The sequence below is a fragment of the Lissotriton vulgaris genome, chromosome 3_1 (assembly GCF_964263255.1).
Source record: "Lissotriton vulgaris chromosome 3_1, aLisVul1.2, whole genome shotgun sequence".
Taxonomy (NCBI): domain Eukaryota; kingdom Metazoa; phylum Chordata; class Amphibia; order Caudata; family Salamandridae; genus Lissotriton; species Lissotriton vulgaris.
This window is the reverse complement of record NC_141689.1, coordinates 517598953-517618384: the sequence shown is the minus strand read 5'-3', so window position 1 is coordinate 517618384 and position 19432 is coordinate 517598953. Positions and strand designations below refer to the sequence as shown.

General features: G+C 42.4%; 1 protein-coding gene across 3 annotated transcripts in view; it reads left to right on the top strand.

The window, feature by feature from the left end:
• The window catches only part of POLK (DNA polymerase kappa), an 869741-nt gene that overhangs the window by 210829 nt on the left and 639480 nt on the right, over positions 1-19432 (top strand). For all 3 annotated transcript variants that reach the window (XM_086960765.1, XM_086960763.1, XM_086960764.1), the window contains exon 2: positions 11092-11265. The gene's annotated coding sequence lies outside the window, so the exon portion shown is untranslated. The remainder of the gene's footprint in view (positions 1-11091; positions 11266-19432) is intronic.

Genomic DNA, 19432 nt, shown 5'->3' with positions numbered 1-19432 from the left:
GGGGAGTCTGGGATGTGTGTGTTTGCCGGTCGATCCTCCTAACGACAGTGGGACAGCATCTCTCTCATCCCTCTTGTTTGTGTTGTTTTCCAGTGAAGGGAAGAACCAATCTGAGGGCACTTGGGAGATTTGTCAAAGACAACCCCTTCTACTTTGAGAATTTCAGTCATGCGCTGACTAGCTTCATTCTGATTCGTCAAGAACACTAGCCAAACACAAAGTGTATTTGTGTGTGTGTGTATATATATATATATTACCTAGAGGCAGTCACCAGAAGGTAGTTATAGTTAGGACCTAGTTTCCATAGGAAAAATGTTTTTTGACTTGCTTATAACTTTTGCGCCGTTTGATGAATCTCCACAATTCTTTTTTTTTTTTTTTTTTTTTAAAGTGACCTCCTATTTCTAATTGGGCATGGCCAATTTTAGGGTGATCTATCAAGCGGGGGCTAAGAAAAAGGGGAGGGGGTAAAAAAAGTGTGTTTTCCATGTTAATTCTCATAGAGATTTTAGATATGACTAAAACCCGAACCGCTTAATGGAATTATACCAAATTTGGCAGAAAGATAGCTCTTTTTCCCGGAAAGAGCCCTTTTCTTGATTTGGTGTAAATTTGTTCAGTAGTTTTTGAGATTATAAAGAAAAATCAAATTTGTATATCTAGGGACGCTTACCCTCCACTTAGCCAACCAATCTCGTGCAGAGATCTGATTGGTTGGAACCTGGAAATGTTGACAGCCATCTTGTGGCTCTGACTCACCCAAGTCCCAAACAAAAAGGTAAAGAAAAAAAAGAGAGAAAGGGTAAGAATACCCTGACCCCTAGGCCTGGTGCAGGGGTCTCCAGGGTCACAGCCTGGGCCAAAACGTTTTTATTTTTTTTTAAATACATTTTTGCGGTAAAGATCGTGAAGATTCGCAAAATTCCAGTGAAACTCCAGTGAAATTTGTTTAAAAAGCAGTTGCTGTTTCCCACATTTGTTTGTATTTCAGCCCCCGGGTGGGCCAGGTCCTGGGGACATATTTAAATCTATATTATGGGGAGGGGGTGCATGCGGCCCCCCCTCCCCATTATGGGCCCGTAGACTGCCACCTCCCTGGGACCAAGTGAATGTGATAATAAAAGGTGGTGCCCCCCTCCGCAGTCCTTTTATGGTCCAGGACAGCCACCTCCCTTGGGCTTTTTGGTAAAAAAGAGGGGGGCCATGCGGACCCCAATCCTTACTTTAAAATTGCCCCTGAGACCACCACCTCCCCAGGGCGTGACTACATTTTAACTGGAAGGGGGGTCGCCAGCCCCCCTCTGGGCAATTTTCTGCCCAGGGACCACCACCTCCCCGGGGCTGGCCCTAAAATAACAAAGGAGGGGGGCTGCTATGGAACTGCAATTACGTTTTGCTCTCAGTAATTCCCCAAAGCGGTATGCAAAGTGTTGTTCCCTGCGGTATTTTTTTCCTGTGTAAGCTGATATGCAAAACATTATTTACAATAGCATTGGAATCATCCAGATGTCTATCTTGCTCATTTGAATGTTTTGAACAAACTTCAATTTTAAATCATTGGCAGCTATCAGCTTCAAAAATGTTGGCTGGGGCTTCCCAAATAATGGGTAAATCATCTATGTAAGTGTCCGTGGTACAATATGTTCAGTAAAATGATCATTATTTTCTGTCCAAACAACTTTCTCTCCCCACCATCCCATAAAGATGTCTGCGTAACTAGGGGCAAAGTAACTGCCCATTGCAGTCCCAAGAAGTTGTTTGTACCGCTGGTTGTTAAAGAGAAAAAAAAGGTTTTCTAAACACCAGCGAAGCATCTCAATTATCACTCAAGAATGATCAAACAAATAGATTGCTTTGTCCCTAAAAATAAACCTGCAGGCTAGAATCCCCAGATCATGTTAAATACATGTATAGAGGGAAAACCTATCTATGTTAATTAGATTTTAAGTTGCTTTCCAGGGGATATAATTAATCCTATTACTGAAATATTTGCTATTCCTGCAATAGGATGGTGAGCTAAAAGCATAATGCAAAAAGAGGGAATCCAAATATTTAGAGGTATTTTTTAAAATACTCCCATTGGCCGAAATGATCTTCATGGCGGATTGTTTTTGTCCTTATGAATCGTTGGTAAAAGATAAAAACATGGGGCTACAGCCTTCTTACATATAGAAACTGATATTCATCTGCATTTAATAGCCCTTTTCTCTCCAATTCTGTAATCTCATTTGGAATTCAAAAATTGATTGATTGTAGTCAGCATAAGTAACCTAATAGGTCAGGAAAGGGCAAGTTGTCTATTAGCTTCCTGGAGATATTTGTTAATATCCCACAAGACTACAATACCCCCTTTGTCAGAAGGTAAAATAACCAAACTGTGGCCCTTACTGGGGCCTCTATGGCCTGTCTCTGTGCTTTTGTCAAATTTGTGGCATCCAGATCCTTAATACTCCGCTAGATGTTCACCAAATCCCTACAAACCAACTCTTGAAATGCAACAGTCTGTATTAGTTTAAAAAAGTAGATCCCATTTTCGTAGAAGTTCTCAGGATATTTTTCAAGATCAGAATATGTATCAGAGCTAGATTCTCAAGTCCAAAGTTCTTTTTGTCTCAACACCTCAGTTTGTTTTTGTTCCCTTCACAGGTTGTCCCATTTATTGCCACAAGTTAACAATCTCCTGCTATCATCATCCTGTTTGTCTTGTAGGATTTTCCCTTTTTTTCCTTTTGTTTAATCTCTTCTTCATAATCTGATAATCTGTTCTTATTGTGGCAATGAATGTTTTGATCTCATACTGTTCTGCATGTTTCTTCAGAAAATGTTTCATTTTCTTAATGTCATCACGTATTTTATCCAGCTCTATCTGGATCTATTTCATGAGTAAGCCCATCATTCCTTTGCAAGTTGATGCCATCAATTATGTCCACTCCTCCAACAATTGGGGATGTGGATTCTTATATATGGGAACAATCAAAATCTGTAATCCACAAGGCACCCATCCCACTACTATCTATATAATTATTCAAGGAAGTAACCGCCTGGCAACTGTTTATCTCCTTTTTACACAGTTTCCCGTAGTGGAAAACATATTGTTTAAGTGAGTTAGAGACAGACTGTCCATTATTGCACCTTGATCATTTTCGGTTGAAATATCCTCAATGCTTTAATCAGAGAGGTTTTTTACTGCCCACCTTTCTTTTTTGCAATGTCTCGCTCATGATTTCAAAAATTGTTATGTATGTAAATTACAGTGGAGGAGAGGATTGAACAAACTTGTTCCTAATGCAATTTTCTAATTAACAAAGTTGTTTTTCTGACGTCCGGGTACGTCGAGCTGCGGAACCTGGACATTGGATGTTGGCCACGTCCTGACAAATTCCCACCGTGCTCCGAAGCTTTCATTTGAGTGGACAATTGCTATTTGGCAGGCGTTTCAAGGCAGTGGGAGCACTGCATGGCTTTGGAAGTGTGTTATTTGCTTGAATGATCAATCGCAGGTGAAGAACGGGTTTCAATTGACAAAAAACATGAGTGACATATCACGGAACAGAACGGAGGGGCAAAAATCCTCAATGATGAAAGCATTGAGGATATTTCAACTGAAACGGATCAAGGTACAAATAATGGACAGTCTGTCTCACTTAAAGAGTATCTTTTCCACTATGAGAAAATTGATAAAAAGGAGAGGGGGCAATTATTTTACACAGCTTATTCTGCATTTGCTAGGGGGGGTGCTAATATGTGTTAGGGCGGGAGTTCCGTTCCAACCAACCCAACAATTGATCGACCCAGAGGGGAGGTTTGTGGTAGTGACTAGCCCCCTTAATGGTACTGACGTGACGCTGGGAAGTGTTTATGCCTCTAACGTGGATCAGGCTTCTTTTTTTGGACGTTTATCAGGGAAGTTAGCACCATACTTGACAGGTTCGACATTGATAAGGTGAGACTTTAATTCCATTGCAGATGTAGAGATGGACTGGTCCCGCTCCCCGATACCCCGATCCATAGACAATCTAAGGCTAGACGTGGGTGGCAGAATGATTGGGGATTAGTGGACACCTGACGGGAGCATCATTTGGAGGAGCGAGATTATTCTTACTACTCCGGCATCCATGATTTGCACGTGCGGCTTGATACGGTATTGTGCACACCGGATGTACATGTCAAAGTCAGTCATAGTGAATATTTATCTAGGACAATATCGGACCATAAGCCGCTACTAGTGCAGATTCGATGGATCCCAGAGAGGGCAATAATACCGACCTGGCGATTGAGACCAGAAGTTCTAGATGATCCCGTTTTTAGAGCGGATCTATGAACGGGTATAGACCAATATTTTGCTGAGAATGAGGGCATGGCGACATCCGTAGCGGTTTAGTGGGACGCCTTTAAGGCAATAGTTAGGGGGTTATGTATTGCCAAAACGGTGGGAGTGCGGAAAACGCTGTTGGATGATATAGAGATGGCAGAGCGTAAGTTGCGCGAAGCTGAGAGGGCCCGTCCTGAGGATAAGAGCATGCAAAGAGAGGTGATGGAGGCTAGAGAAGCAGTAGCGGCACAAGTGGAAAGGCTGCGCTCCTTTGACTATAAGTCATATCAGGCAAAGGTAGATGCAGAGGGAGATAAGTTCGGTGCGCTGCTAGCGTGGTTAGCTAGTCCACATGCCCGGGGCACACCTATATTGGGATTGACAGCGCCGACTGGGAATCTGGTGTATACGCAGCAAGGGATAAATGGCCTGTTTTTAGATTATTATACGGCACTTTACCGAAGCAAGCTGCAACAGGATGGAGAGGCTGTGGAAGAGTCTCTATCGGAATTAAGACTACCTAGACTAGAGCAGGAGCAGGAAGACATGCTGGGGCGGGCGTTCACGCTCAGCGAAATTAGGGGTGCGATTAAGAACATGGCGCGTAACAAAACACTGGGGGTGGATGGTCTGCCCATAGAATTTTATTCAGCGTATGTCGATTGCTTAGCGACAAGACTATTAGCGATGTATCGGGAAGCATGGAAAGAAGGGAGGCTGCCAGCTACCACTCATGAGGCTATTATCACCCCATTATTGAAGCCTGAGAGGGAACCGACTAATTTGTCGGCATATCTCTCACTATCAATGCTGACCACTGATTACAAAATACTGAGTAGAATACTTGGGGCCAGACTCCTTCCATACATGTCGCAACTGATCCATACGGATAAAGCGGGCTTCATCCCTACGCGAAACACGGTTGTAAATGTGAGGCGACTGCTCTGTATCTTGGAGGGGAACCGCAGCTCGACCACTGAGGCTGCGGTCCTCTTAGTAGATATTGAAAAGGCTTTTGATAGCTTGGAATGGCCGTTTTTATTTCAGGTAATGGGCCTAGGAGAGGGTTTTGTGAAGTGGACGCGGATCCTTTATCACACAGGGACTGCTCGAGTGCGGACGGGAGCGATAGTGTCGCTGCCATGTTCAGTGGAGCGGGGAACGAGGCAGGGATGTTCTTTATCTCCGTAGCTGTTCGCATCGGCAGTCGAGCCACTAGCGGTGCACGCCAGAACAGGGAAATATTATATTGGCCTCGACTGGAGAGGAGACATGCAGTATATCTCGCTTTATGCAGATGATTTACTCATGTATCTGGCTAACACAGCAGAATCCTTGACAGGGGGACACAACGCTGCTGCGTGGGTTTGGTGAGACGTCAGGGCTTCAGATAAACTGGGCGAGGACTTGCCTGTTCCCTGTAAGGCAGACGAGGGAGAACCCTCCCCAAGCATGAGGTATAAGATGGGAACCACGCTGTTTTCCTTATCTGGGGACCCACATCTACCATACGCAGGAGGATCTGCTGGAGGGTTATATAGGGAGAGCACTTAGAGGGATTAAAGGGAGTGTAACATTTTGGAGTACGCTTCCAATCTCGGTGGCGGGCCGAGTGGCACTGCTGTAGATGGTGGCCTTGCCTCAGTTGTTGTACCACTTCAGGACACTACCGATTTGGATACCAGGCTCGATATTCAAAGGACTCCGATCCTTAGTGAGGGAGTTTATATGTGAGAGCGGCAGACGTCGAGTGGCCTTGACCATGATGATGCGACCCAGAGCGGAAGGGGGATGGGCGGTCCCGGACTTTGAACAATATTATTTGGCAGCCCAGCAGCAGTGGTTTACCCAGGCAGTGGCAAGGGAATTCGGGGGACCAGACAGGCCGGAAGTTGCCTCGTCACATCTTATCATTTATTATACTAGGTCAGCGGTTGCGGCTCGACACGTTAACGCATGAAGAGCGGACGCTGAGATTGTGTTGGAACCGTAGTCAAAAGAGAAGTGGGGTTCTACGGCCATCTGCGCCAGAGATTCCACTGGCATGTGCACAGCGCTTCCACATGGGCGGGATTGATCAGCATTAGCTGCATGGGAAGAACAGGGAGTGCAAATGATAGGGGACCTGTATGAAGAGGGTGTACTTTTGCCTTACCAGACGTTGCTAGACCACTACGACCTACCCAGGGGTGATTTCCTGCTGCATTCTGCCCTCACAACAGCAATCCAACGTGGGTGAGGGCTGGACGAGCCGCAGACATCTCTAACATTCCAGTATATAGTGATGGCAGCAGGGACCGTTAAGGCAATAACATGTTTATACAGAAGAATGGGGGAGGAAGGGAAGCAGCCGTTGAGCCAGTTGCAAGGTAAGTGGGAAGCAGACCTGGGTAAAGTAATTCCTGACACGGCGTGGTCCAGAATAGTAGAGAGGGGGTGGAAGAGTACGCGCAATGCCAGGTTTCAGCTCATTCAATTTTATATATTGCAGAGGGTGTACTTGACTCCGGCGCGAATTAATAAATATTTTAATGTCGACACAGCCAGATGCCCACGATGCAACTCAGAAGAAGCAGAATGTATTCACATGATATGGAGTTGCCCGCAATTAGGAACATATTGGGAGGAAATGGTTGATACCTTATGTGGGGTGTCGGATAGACAGATAGACCCAAACATGGACGCATGCATGCTACATTGGTTTCCCCACACGAACAAGACAAAAGTCACGAATATGTACCTGGACTTAGGGGTGAACCTAGCTAAAAGGGAACTAACGAAGAATTGGAAATCCAGGCAAGGACCCAGCGTTGAGCACTGGAAGGTAGAATTAACCAGGTGGGCAGCAAGCGAGAGCAGGATACGGTTCCAGCTAGCTAGGAGATCTAATTGTGAGAAGGTATTGGAAGCTGCCCAAGCATGGGAAGCTTTGGTGGTACTGTTGCAGATACCTGAGTCAGAGTCGGAATGGGAGTCATTAGATACTCCGATGGGGACGCCATGAGTAGGAAGACCATATAGGGGTACCTCATCATTCCAGGATACGGTGTAGCGGAATCAAGAAAGACGCCGGCTAGGATAGTCAACCCAGTGAGAGAGGGAGCTATATGCCCTAGGCCAAGTTACATACTGCATGACTATAGAAAGACGGCAACGTCGGACACACCGGAGGAGAGGGTTAGGGAGGGTCAAAGGGGAGGGTATGTTTTGCAACTGGATGGGGGCCTTGACTGATCGAACTGATGGCACAGGGACACAAAGAGAGCGTACCTGTACATTAGGCAATGTGTATCACGAGGGAATAAATATGCGGGGAAACTAACGGACAATGGAATTGAGCTTTGTCTGTATGCCATAGCGAAAAATTTGAATTTAAGAAATCAATAAGTGTACCACTGATCTGTTGTGAGACCAATGCACGTTGTTTGTTGGGTGAAAATCAATAAAACATATTTAAGGTCCACAACACGCATATGTCCAAGCTCTCCTTTCTCCCTTTTCCCTGTTTTGACTTTTTCTTAAAAGCTGTATTGACGCCGGCCGGGCTGAATGTTGATGCCAAGCCAGCCTGTGAAGCACTTTGGTATGATGTACTGACTTTGCAGCGCAATAAACAAAGTTTATACATAAAACATATTTAAAAAAAAAATAAAATACAGCTGTCCTCTTGCACGAGTCTGGAGGTCGCAAGACACTAAACTCTTAATCAGGCCCTAATAATGCTCTTGAATTGGGTCAAAACTCTAAATGGAAAGTTGAATTTGAAAGATGAATTGTAATGAAAGTGACCGTCTCAAATGTTATGAGCACCAGAAAACTAAAAGGAAGCCATCAAGTATTTTTTTAACCACTGCATTTTAAAACTGCAAGAACTGTTGTTAAGCACTTTAAATGGTTTTATTTTATTTTTAACATGTGAATGAAAATAGTGGATACGAAAGAAATAACCACTTGATTTATTGCTCAAAAGGGAAAGTATCTTGTTTATGTCTACTTGATTGCACACATGTGGAAAGCATTTAATCAGTGAAAAGAATGAGGCTCTTTAAGGTTGACAAAGGCTAAGTGAATAGCCGAAACGCATTCCTATGTCAAGCTCTGTCTCCAAATAAATGATAAAAATACTCACTTTCTGAGTGCAGCCTTTCTCTTTACTGGGGAGAAAATTCAGTGAAAGTTTAAAAGGGCTTGGTGGTATTGCCCTTAGGTTTGCACCACTGGCGATTTAGATGCACACCAGCAAACCACAAACCCAGGAGTGTGTGTGTGTATATATGTATATAATTAACAGTCTATCCATATTTGTGTACAACATAATTGTGTAGGCCAGGTATATATTAATTATTATATGTATTTACACAAGGGCATATATATATATATATATATATATATATATATATATATATATATATATATATATATATATATATATATGTGACTTGTGCAGAGGTATAACTATGTATAATGTAAGTATAATGCCTATATACGTTTAGCTATTGAATGCTATTTTTTCTGGTATTTATAATTCCTATATCCTTGAACAGAGAGTAATTAAATTACATGGATACATTTACGTACACATAGGCATATTCACATATATCTTTCTAATGCATATACATGCTTGCATTCACGTAATCATATTTTGTTGTTTTACATATATATATATATTCACAGATACACACACACACTTTTCATACATATGCACGTACTCTTACATACACATGTATTCAGGTTCACCCCTGTATGAAGCCTAAACCCTATCTCTCAACCTATACACCTATCATTATATCCTCTACACCCACTCTCTCATTTATCCCAAATCCTGTACCACTACTATGTTCCCTAAAATAACCCTTTCTTGACTCTCTCCTACTCTACCCCTCCTTGCATCATCTAACACCTCTTTTACAATACTGATGTCCCAAAACAAACCTTTCTAAACTCTTCCCTCTGACTCTTCCCCTCCAAAAAACCTTTTTACTCATCCAAAAGCCTCCTCCTACTGCTGTGACCTAAAAAAAGAAATCCTTCTCTCGTCTATCCCTCCACTATCCTTTTCAATCAAAATAACAGACTAACATGTTCACTTCTCTAATTCCATATTCCACTATACTAATTCACCACTAATCTTCTCATGGTTGATAAAGGTGAGCCATGATATAGACAATTAGCGTTTTGATAGGACAAGAGAGATTGTTGTTTGTACCTTGTGGGGTAATCCAAGGTGTTAAGAGGTGCGTTGCAGCGTTTCATGGGAAGGTGCATTCTTCGATATTTTTTGTGGTGGTCCTAAATCATCAGACCAGGTGTAGAGAGTTGTTAGTTTTCCAGTTGCTACAGGTGAGTATTTCAGTTTTTGAGCTGTTCAGTTTGAAGTGGTTCCATGTCGTCTACTAGTCAGTGATCCGAAGGCACTGAGGACTGTTGAATTTCCAATGTCAATTAAGTATCTGTGTCTGCTGTGTAGTTATAGCACACTGCCAGACTATGGAAGTGTCTTCCTACCAATCTAAAGAACTCTCCTGATCTGCTTTTCTTTTGGAAAGGCCTTATGACCTGGCTATTCACCTATTAGGCGAGCACAAGGAGATAGTGGACAGAGCGCTGAAACTTTTCAGACACTCTCCTCCAGTAACAGGGTTGAATCCATCATCGTTCTTTAGCTCAGTTCACCACCCCAGTCTAGACCCAGCCATATGCAAATCAGTCTTGACCCTATTCCTCATGGACAAAAGTCAAGCCTGAATTGCCAAGCCTGGTCTTTCCTGTACTGGAAACAAGCATCCTGGAACCAGTTTTGCGGGAACACCCTCACCAGCCAGGCTAGCTTGAATCCAGTGGCAAAGTGAGCAAGGTACCCACGTCTGGGCACACCCTACCAACTTAGGGTGAACAAAGCAAACACAAGGAGATGATGGACAGAGTGCTGATACTTTTCAGACACTCACCCCCAGTCACAGATCTGGGTTGAATCCATCATCGTTCTTTAGCTCACTTCGTCACCCGTGTTCAGACCCAGCCATATGCAAATCAGTCTTGACCCTGTTCCTCATGGGAATAGTCCAGCCCAAACTGCCAAGCCATGTCTTCCCTGGACTGGAAACCAGCTTCCTGGGACCGGTTTCGGAGTTACACCCCTCATCAGCCAGGCTGATTCAGTGCCTCTTTCTGGATGGAATCTTGTTTGAAATCTAGAAGGTAGGAAGCTTTCTTCGTTAAATTGTGACAACTGGATGAAGGCTGCTCTTTCTATAAGTTTGTCTAGAAATTGTTCAGGAGGTCTGTAATTTCTGGGGTCTTGAGGGTCCAGGTTTGTTTTCTATAATAATGGACATATGTATACCTTTTTTAAGTCTTCTGAAAAAACTGTCGGTAAGGAGTTGTTGATAAGTATTCTGACTCAGATGGCTGTTGAAGTTGAAAGAAGAATGTTTTCTGAGTTTTGGAAATAGGTTAGATCTGTGGTTTGTGTGTGTGCTGGATGTGAATCCAACATGTTTGCTTTGGTTGTGTAGTGAGTTGCCAGTTTGTGACAAATTCCTGAGTAATGGGATGAGTTCCTTAGGTGCATTTTGGATTGTGAAAATATGTGAGTATTTAAAAAATGTTTGAGTGCATTTTGCATTGCGGATTTTGCTTGAGTGGTATCTTTTTTTAAGCTTTTTGTAAGGTTTTTCCATTGTTGACTTGTACATTCTGTTATGTGAGTGTAGGCCTTTTTTGTCTTGAGGTTGTTTGTTTTGAGCCATGTTCATTGAAGTTTTGCTATTTGTTTTCAGGGGTTTGCAATTTCTATTGCCCGACGTCCAGGACAGACTTTTTTTTTGGTCAAGAGCAATAAGTTTCTGAGTTTATTTTGTCTTTTGGATAAGAAGACCCAAACCCCAGCAGCGCAAACCCAAATTGAGAGTACCACGTAATGGACCTCTGAAAGAGTTTTGTCTACAGCTAAGGTAAGATTTATATTTATATGTGCTTACTGTTTGAATGTATTTATTTGGTTCATTAATGCAAAGCCTTTATTAGTAGGGTGATCACTTTGCAGAAATTGTGCAAGCTCAGCTTGCATTACTAGCAGTGTTTTCAGAATTAAAATGTGTATACCCGTCTTTAAAGTTTAACAACTTATAGCGACTTATAATACTCGCAGAATGTCCTCTGACTAGATGCAAATGCACACCACAGAAGCTTGAAAGCAAGATTGATGATTGCTTTCAAAATAAAATATACACATAAAAGTATGCTAATTGAAAGGAAAATGTTTTGCAAAACTATTGTACAATTTAGTACCCCTTAGTAAAACGAGTTTGTTGCATGCCACTATTTCCCAAAACAGACTAATAATGGCACATTTGTATAAAACCAATTTTTCCAAGATGAAGGGAAACATGAAACTAAACATGCATTGTCAGGGCCAATAGGTATGTGATTGGCTGCAAGCCTTTTGGTGTTATTAATCCATGTTTTGACATTGTTTTTGCAAAACTTTATTGTTGGGGAAGCTGCCACGCCCTCACCAATATAATAAGAAATTAAGCTAAAAGCAAAATGATTTCTTTGTTCTCAGAAAGCGCATGTTGCCACAATAGTCCCTGGCACTGAATGGAACTACTTTGTGTGCAAATGTCTTCCTTGTGAAAGAGAAGAATTCTGTCACCCACAGAGAGGTTAGCCAATAGCTGAAGTTCGGTGACCCACTGCACTTCACTTTAGACAAACCCTGATATCATTTGACTCCTGGCCTAATTGAAGAGGCTATGATAAGAGCACTGTTATAATGCGAAATGCTGCCATAATCTGTCACCTCGCTGCATGGCAAGAGGGGGACAAGTACATTTTTTTTACAGGACAAGGATTTTTTTAAAATAAAATGGTACCCCCCCTTATTGTTTTATCTTTTTTTAGGCCTGCATTCGTCCAAGGGGCTTTTTTGTTTTTATTAAGTTTTAATGCTTTCTGTCGGATTAGTATATCAAAGGCTTCATGGAGCCATCCAGAAGTGTTATAAACTGAGTTTGGTGTGACCACGATCTGTATTAGAAATAAGTTGGGTTTCTAGGCCCATTAAAGTCAGCTCGTTGTATGGTTGATTTACAGTTGCTGGTAAGCTGAGCTTAGATGGGGAGCGTTGTGCTGTCTTCTGTAGGAAGGCAAGCAGGTGGTGGTTTTACCACTTGAAGAGCGTAATCCTTTGAAATGCAAAGTTGCTGAACATGACATTCAAGGTGTGTCCTGCAATGTGTGTGACGTTGGGAATGAGCTGTTGTAAGTTGAGTGTGCCTAGGCCTTTGAGGATCATTTTTGGATGGCGCACATTAGGTTTGTCAAACCACATACATGTTCAGGTATCTAAATATGAATAGGTTTGAATATGTGTTAAGTAGAGTTGAAACTATGTCTGAAAGGGTGTTTTGGTATGTCCTATTACTAGGAAGTGGTCTGTGAAGAAAGAGAAAGTTACAGGAAAAGGTTGGGTTAAGGTTGTATCTGATGAGTAAGGCCTCATAACCTTGTAAGGAAACAATCTTAGCTTTGATGAGAGGTGTTAATTCTTTAAATAGAACTGCATAGCCCCTCCCCCCCTTTTTTTTTTTTTTGCAAACCAATTTTTATTAGTTTGTGATATAACAATAACATCACAGACATAGCATTGCAGTTGCAATTTAAGCCCAAGTACAACTTATTACATTGATAAAAACTTTTCTCGGGTCATTATTCCACGAGGAGGTATTAGTCCATTGCCAGCATAAGAAAATAATGGTACATCTAGAGTGATCTAGACTTTCTAGGTCTATAGTGCTCAGTACCTCACTAAGTTGGTAGTCATCATCACAGTATTCTGCTCCTCAATTAACTCCTTAACAAACCAAGAAGGAACCGCCCCTTCCCCCATAAATCCTCCCTCCCACCTCCCAGGCATGTCATTTATTCACCGGGTGTCTTGCATGATAATATTGGCTAGGTCAGCAGCGCCCCAGACACTTTTTTCTCGGTGCTGAAATTCCACTATGGGGTCACGCAACCCAAGAGCTCCGCTTGGTAGTCTGCGTTCGCAACCATCAGTCTGGGTCACCCAGTAAAGCACTTTCTCAGGCACCCACATCAGGGGCCTCATCGTCATTGGGTACTTTGTTGTCTTTGCTCGGCTGTTTCAGTATTTCCACCAGTGGCACCCATGCCTTTCCCGCCTCCAATGCCTTTTCGCTCCCAGATCTCTGGCCCATCTGTAGTTTAAAGACCCATTCACAGTCAGCACATTTTATAAGTTCCCTCGTCCATCTCAGTATGCTAGGGGCATGTTTCGCTTTCCTGTGACGTGTGAGTTCCCTTTTGGCCAAAGTAGCCATCTGATCTTTTATCTATGTAAGTTTGTGTAATAGTGTGATAGAATAGTGGAACAGCGTCATGCAGTACTGGAACCATGATTTAGTTTGAACAGTAAGTCAGGTTCTGTGTCAGTCAATTGGTTGAAAATGTGGTACTTGTTTTTGGACACAGAATGAGCGATTTGAGTAGGTAGTTTGAAGGAGCTGTTTTGGGGGTGGTGTGATTTTGTTGGGGCGGGAGGGTGAGTATTGTCCTTGAAGGTTGTAGCTGGTCTACTACTGGGGATTGTGTTAGCTGGAAAAAGACTGAAATGTAGTTGTTTTTGTGTTATCGTTAATCCTCTTCCATCAGGCTTCAAAGGCATTTTCTGGAGTGTGTGTTTGTGTGAGTGATGGGGGAGGCTGGTTTAGATTGAGAGGGTGAGCAGTCGCATTATCTTTGAATAGTAGCATCAGTGTGCTTTAGACAAGGGGATGCAAGGTTATGAAGAGTTTTTTGAAGTGTCTTTCTTTTCGTGTGTTGAAGGTGGAAGTGGTATGGGTGAGATTATGGACAATAGATTGGTGTGTGAGTCATGGTGTGTATTTGTGGGCTGAGTGGGTGGTGTCTTTAATGCTTGGAAACTCTGAGGTAGTGACGGGTGAGATTTGTGTTGGCCTTAAGTTCATAGCGGATGTGTCTGTGTTCTGGGCTGGATGGCAGTTTGGGAATGTCAGAGATGTTTTACAGAGGACGGTTGCGTGTGTGTTTGCGTACGTAATGGTAGGCAGCATTGTGTGATACTGATGTTGTGACTTCAGATGTAGGATTTGAATGTGAAGGATTGGGGTGGGGTGGATGTTGAAGGAGATGAGCATAGGGTTGAGTCTTAAAGAAAAGTCTGTGGGGAATGGGAGATGGTCAAACTGGTTAGGAGGGTTAGTTATAGGGTGAGTAGGGGGAAAAGATAGGCTTATTGGTGGTGAGGAGTGTTGTCATTGAGTTCAGGAAGCTCATTAACAACTATAAGTGGGTGGGGAGAGACTAAAGAAGCCCTGCAGTATTTCTAACAGTGCACTACTGGAAAGCAAGCTGTATTTGTTATTACTAATACTGCCATGTCTTTGTTTAGCACCTTAGCAGCGTTGAACGTTCAGCGCCCAGTGCTGAACGTTCGAATAACGGGTGCTGGCCCGTCAGCCAGCGGTCGTGTGCAGCACTGGCAAGGTAGTGCTCGCGACGACCGTTGTCCGACGGCAGCACTTAAAGGGTTAAAGTGTGGTTTTTGCTCCCTCCCTCAATTTGTAGCCTTAGGAGGAAAGCAAAATCAGAAACTGCTACTTTATTTGTAAAAGTAGTACAGTAAGATTTACAGGTTATGCAGCACGTTTGTTTGCTCAATACTATATACATTTTTTAAAGTGTACAAAAAAACAGCAGCAGCCTCAAGCAGTTTTCATAAAAAATCGTAATGAGCAATTGAATAACTTACCAAAATTCAATAAAAAAGAACCTACTGGAAATGTCATTTACTTCTGGAATGTTTTACTTCGCAGTGGAAATGAAAGCACATACAAGTGGACAACAAAGCTGTAGCTACCATCCTGTAAGAGTGAGACGTGCACTATATTTAAATTAGTGACCGATTAAAGGTAAAGATTGACACAGTTCTTGAATGATGGACAATCAGGATGGAGTGCATTTTTGTCCCTTTTCAAGACATTATGAACCTGTATGATTCTTTTAGTGTGTCCACTCCTTGCTTGTGTAAGCGACATGGTGGGTCAGCCATTAAATGCTCCTGCATGCTTACAATGAAGTTGCTGTCAATGTATATCAAATGTAAAATGGGTGGCTGCGTAAGTGAGATTTTCACTGTGCAAAGAGCTTTAAAGTGTGCACACTAGAAAGGTCTCCTGTGATGACAGCAGAGAAGCTCATTAACAACTATAAGTGGGTGGGGTGAGACTAAAGAAGCCCTGTAGTATTGCTAACAGTGTACTACTGGAAAGCAAGCTGTATTTGTTATTACTAATACTTCCATGCCTTTGTTTAAAGTGTGGTTTTTGCTCCCTCCCTCTATTTGTAGCCATAGTAGGAAAGCAAAATCAGAAACTGCTACTTTATTTGTAAAAGTAGTACAGTAAGATTTACAGGTTATGCAGCACGTTTGTTTGCTCAATACTATATACATTTTTTAAAGTGTACAAAAAAACAGCAGCAGCCTCAAGCAGTTTTCATTGCTCGGAATGAGCAATTGAATAACTTACCAAAATTCAATAAAAAAGAACCTACTGGAAATGTCATTTACTTCTGGAATGTTTTACTTCGCAGTGGAAATGAAAGCACATACAAGTGGATAACAAAGCTGTAGCTACCATCCTGTAAGAGTGAGACGTGCACTATATTTAAATTAGTGACCGATTAAAGGTAAAGATTGACACAGTTCTTGAATGATGGACAATCAGGATGGAGTGCATTTTTGTCCCTTTTCAAGACATTAGGAACCTGTATGATTCTTTTAGTGTGTCCACTCCTTGCTTGTGTAAGGGACATGGTGGGTCAGCAATTAAATGCTCCTGCATGCTTACAATGAAGTTGCTGTCAATGTATATCAAATGTAAAATTTCCTAGAATTCGTAGAAGAAAGTTTCAGTTCTATTAAGGACACGGCGAGAATATGCTCATCTTTCTCCCTTTATTTATACTCCAGCTGTCTTAAAAAAAATTAACAGAAAGCTACCTTTCCCAATAGGCACCGGGAAAGTAAATAAGTAAACTTCAGCCAATCAGAACATAGAGTGGCTCATAATGTTGTGTAGTTGTCAAAAAGCCAGGTAAGACCCCATTTTAGAGTTGCATTTTGTCCTTCTGCAGATGTGGAAAGTGACCTCTTTTGGGGTAAATGCGCTACCTGAAATATTCAGAACTCTAATGTCTGACACTTTGCGGCAAGACACCAGACATAGGGGCATCGCCATTTTTAGAGACTGCTCTTTGTGGGATAGATATTTGTTATTCTGCCACAACCGGAACAGATTTAGAACCCTATTAACGTCCCATAAAGAGGAATACCTCTGATGCGGTGGAAATCCTTGTGAAAGGCGGAAAAAAATAACCCCTTTCCAGGGTCCAATCCTGGAGGAATGCATCCATCGCCGCAGCCAGCGGATCACGTTTCCAACTGAAATATTGCACCAGTTGGTGGTTTAGTTGTGATGCAAAGAGGTCCACTGTAAATGGTCCCCATCTGCTCTCGATCATCGCAAAGACCTCCTGGTCCAATTTCCACAAGCTCATATCTCTCCATTCTTTGAAACATCAGTCTGCTACCTTGTTGGATATGCCTGGTATATATTCCACTGTAAATGATTTACCCTGTTGGTCAGACAAAATGTCCAGAAGTCCTTGGCTAGATCAGCCAGCACCTTTGACCTGGAGACACCCAGGTGACTGATGTGACCGAAATGTTGTCCATCTTTAAGAGGATGCAATATTTCCCTTTTTTCCTTGGTCCAATATTGGACGGTGAAGGAGCCAGCCATTAGTTCAAGGCAATGTATGTAGAGCTGTTATCCCTGTGCAGACCATTTTCCTTCTGTAAATGTGTCCTCGCACTGCACTCCCCAGCCTGAATTGCTGGCATCTGATTCTATAATGATGACCAGATCGGAGCCGAAAATGACCCTCCCGTTTTATGCCTCCATGGGAGAGAGCCTCCACTCCGTTTCCTTTTTCACTTCTTCTGTCAGAAGGACCTCTTCTGAGTTCTTCAGGCCCCTGCGAAGATGAAATACCTTGAGTCTCCGAAGGGCCTTGTAATGGAGCAGGCCAGAGAATGTCTCCAGCATAGAGGAGGTAGGAGCCCAAACACTCGGGCGGTTTGTGGCAGAAATGTCAATGGTTTTAACAGTTTTCGGCAAATCACTGTGAATTTTCCCTATCTTCTGGGAAGGAAGGCTTAGTGTCTTCTCCAAAGGATAAGTGACGAAGCCCAAAAATGCCAAATACAGAGCACTACAAACTGAATATCTCAACTGCCATATTTACAGGGTTTTTCTTATCAATTTTACAGTGAGATGTCAGTAAATGATGGAGAGCAACCAAGCTAATGGCCGAACTTGACAGAAGGCAAACAAATTAGTTAAGTTGCATGTATTTCTACAAGTGCGACTGAATGCTACAGAGAGCATGACCGAGTGAGCAAGGTGAGACTATTAGGAAAGAAATGAGAAATATTAAGGGGTTGACAGAGAAAGAGAGAATGAAAAGATGAGTGTCATTGAGAAAGTAAAGGTGAATGTAACTGTTGGAGCTTGAATAAGGGTGTGAGAGCAAACACGAGTAGAGAAGTCACAGGGTGAGCGAGAGGGTAATCTGAAAGGAGAAGGAACTGTATCTTGAGAAAAGATTTTTTTTTATTTAAACAGAGCTATGTAAATGACAGATGAAGTAGACAAGAGGGAGTGGGAAATTGAAATGAAGAAATGATGCAGGGAATAGTGAATTACATAGGAGGCAGAGCACCAGAGTCCCTGTGACACAATATGTGATATGTATACCTCTATAAATGAAAGGCAAGTATTCAGTAGCAAGCATTCAATGGCTCAGCACCTGATAAGCAATCCGCGGCACAGTACTCGATACCGACATGAAACTGATGGGCAGGGATTCCTTGGCACACTACATGGTAGCTGAAAAAGTAATTTACAGCCCTTTTGAGTAACTAATGCGTATCTAGGCACAATACCTCTGATTGTCATCCGGATTAAATTATTCAAAACAGTTTATCAACAAATAGTTCACTGCACTGTTGTCTGAAAACATTATCCGGAACCTAGAAATTCCAAATGTTATTAACTGTGCCATAGTAACTGACTGAACATCAAAGAACATGGTGTAAACACTTCTCTGACTAGTGTCTCTGATCAGCATAGTACTAGCACAAGATATGCAATTCCCAACTTATCTGCCCTGATAACTCTGAAGGACAAATACTCATACCATATGCCCTCTGATAGATATATTCCATGACGTGCTAAATGTAATGACCATTGTATCTCCGGGGCGAGGATGGAATATCAATTCTATTTTTACTGACAAATTAACACTAATGCTCAATAATAGCATGGCTATTTTTCAGTTAAGCAATGATTTCATCGATTCTGCAAACCTGTTATGCTAGGCCTCTGAGGAGTGTATGGCTGTAACTCAATGTGTCGGAGCCCCATACTGCCCCAGTGGCCAGGAAGTGTGAATTGCAGAATACATGCAGTGGGAACATACATTTATTTTGTACTACAGATAATTACTACTTGAGTACAGGAGCAGAGCATGAATTGGATTATTCATGAGCTCTAGTTCAGAAGAATTTCTAAAAGTTGTGACGTTTCAGCCAATTTAGTATGGAAATGGTTTACACTGATATATTAAATCATTTTTTTTTAATAATAATTTTTTATTGAAACAAAAGAAAATCAGAGTCAGAATCCAATAGTCAATATTAAACGGCCCTGGTACTTTCGCGCCTCGATTATTGTAATAGTCTTTTTCTGGAGGCACAACAGGGGGTGCTCAACAAACTTCAGGTTCTACAAAATGCGGCTGCCCGTTGTATTGGGGGATTGCCCAAGTTTTCTTCAGTCACCAAGGAACTGGAGAAGCTGCACTGGCTCCCGGTGCGGAAGAGGATTCTGTTTAAGGCCCTCTGTATTGTCTTTAAGGTGCTACATGGTCTTGGCCCTTTGTTCCTTCAGGATCATTTTCAATGGTACAGACCAGGGAGACAACTTAGGTCGGCCAGTTTGGGGCTGA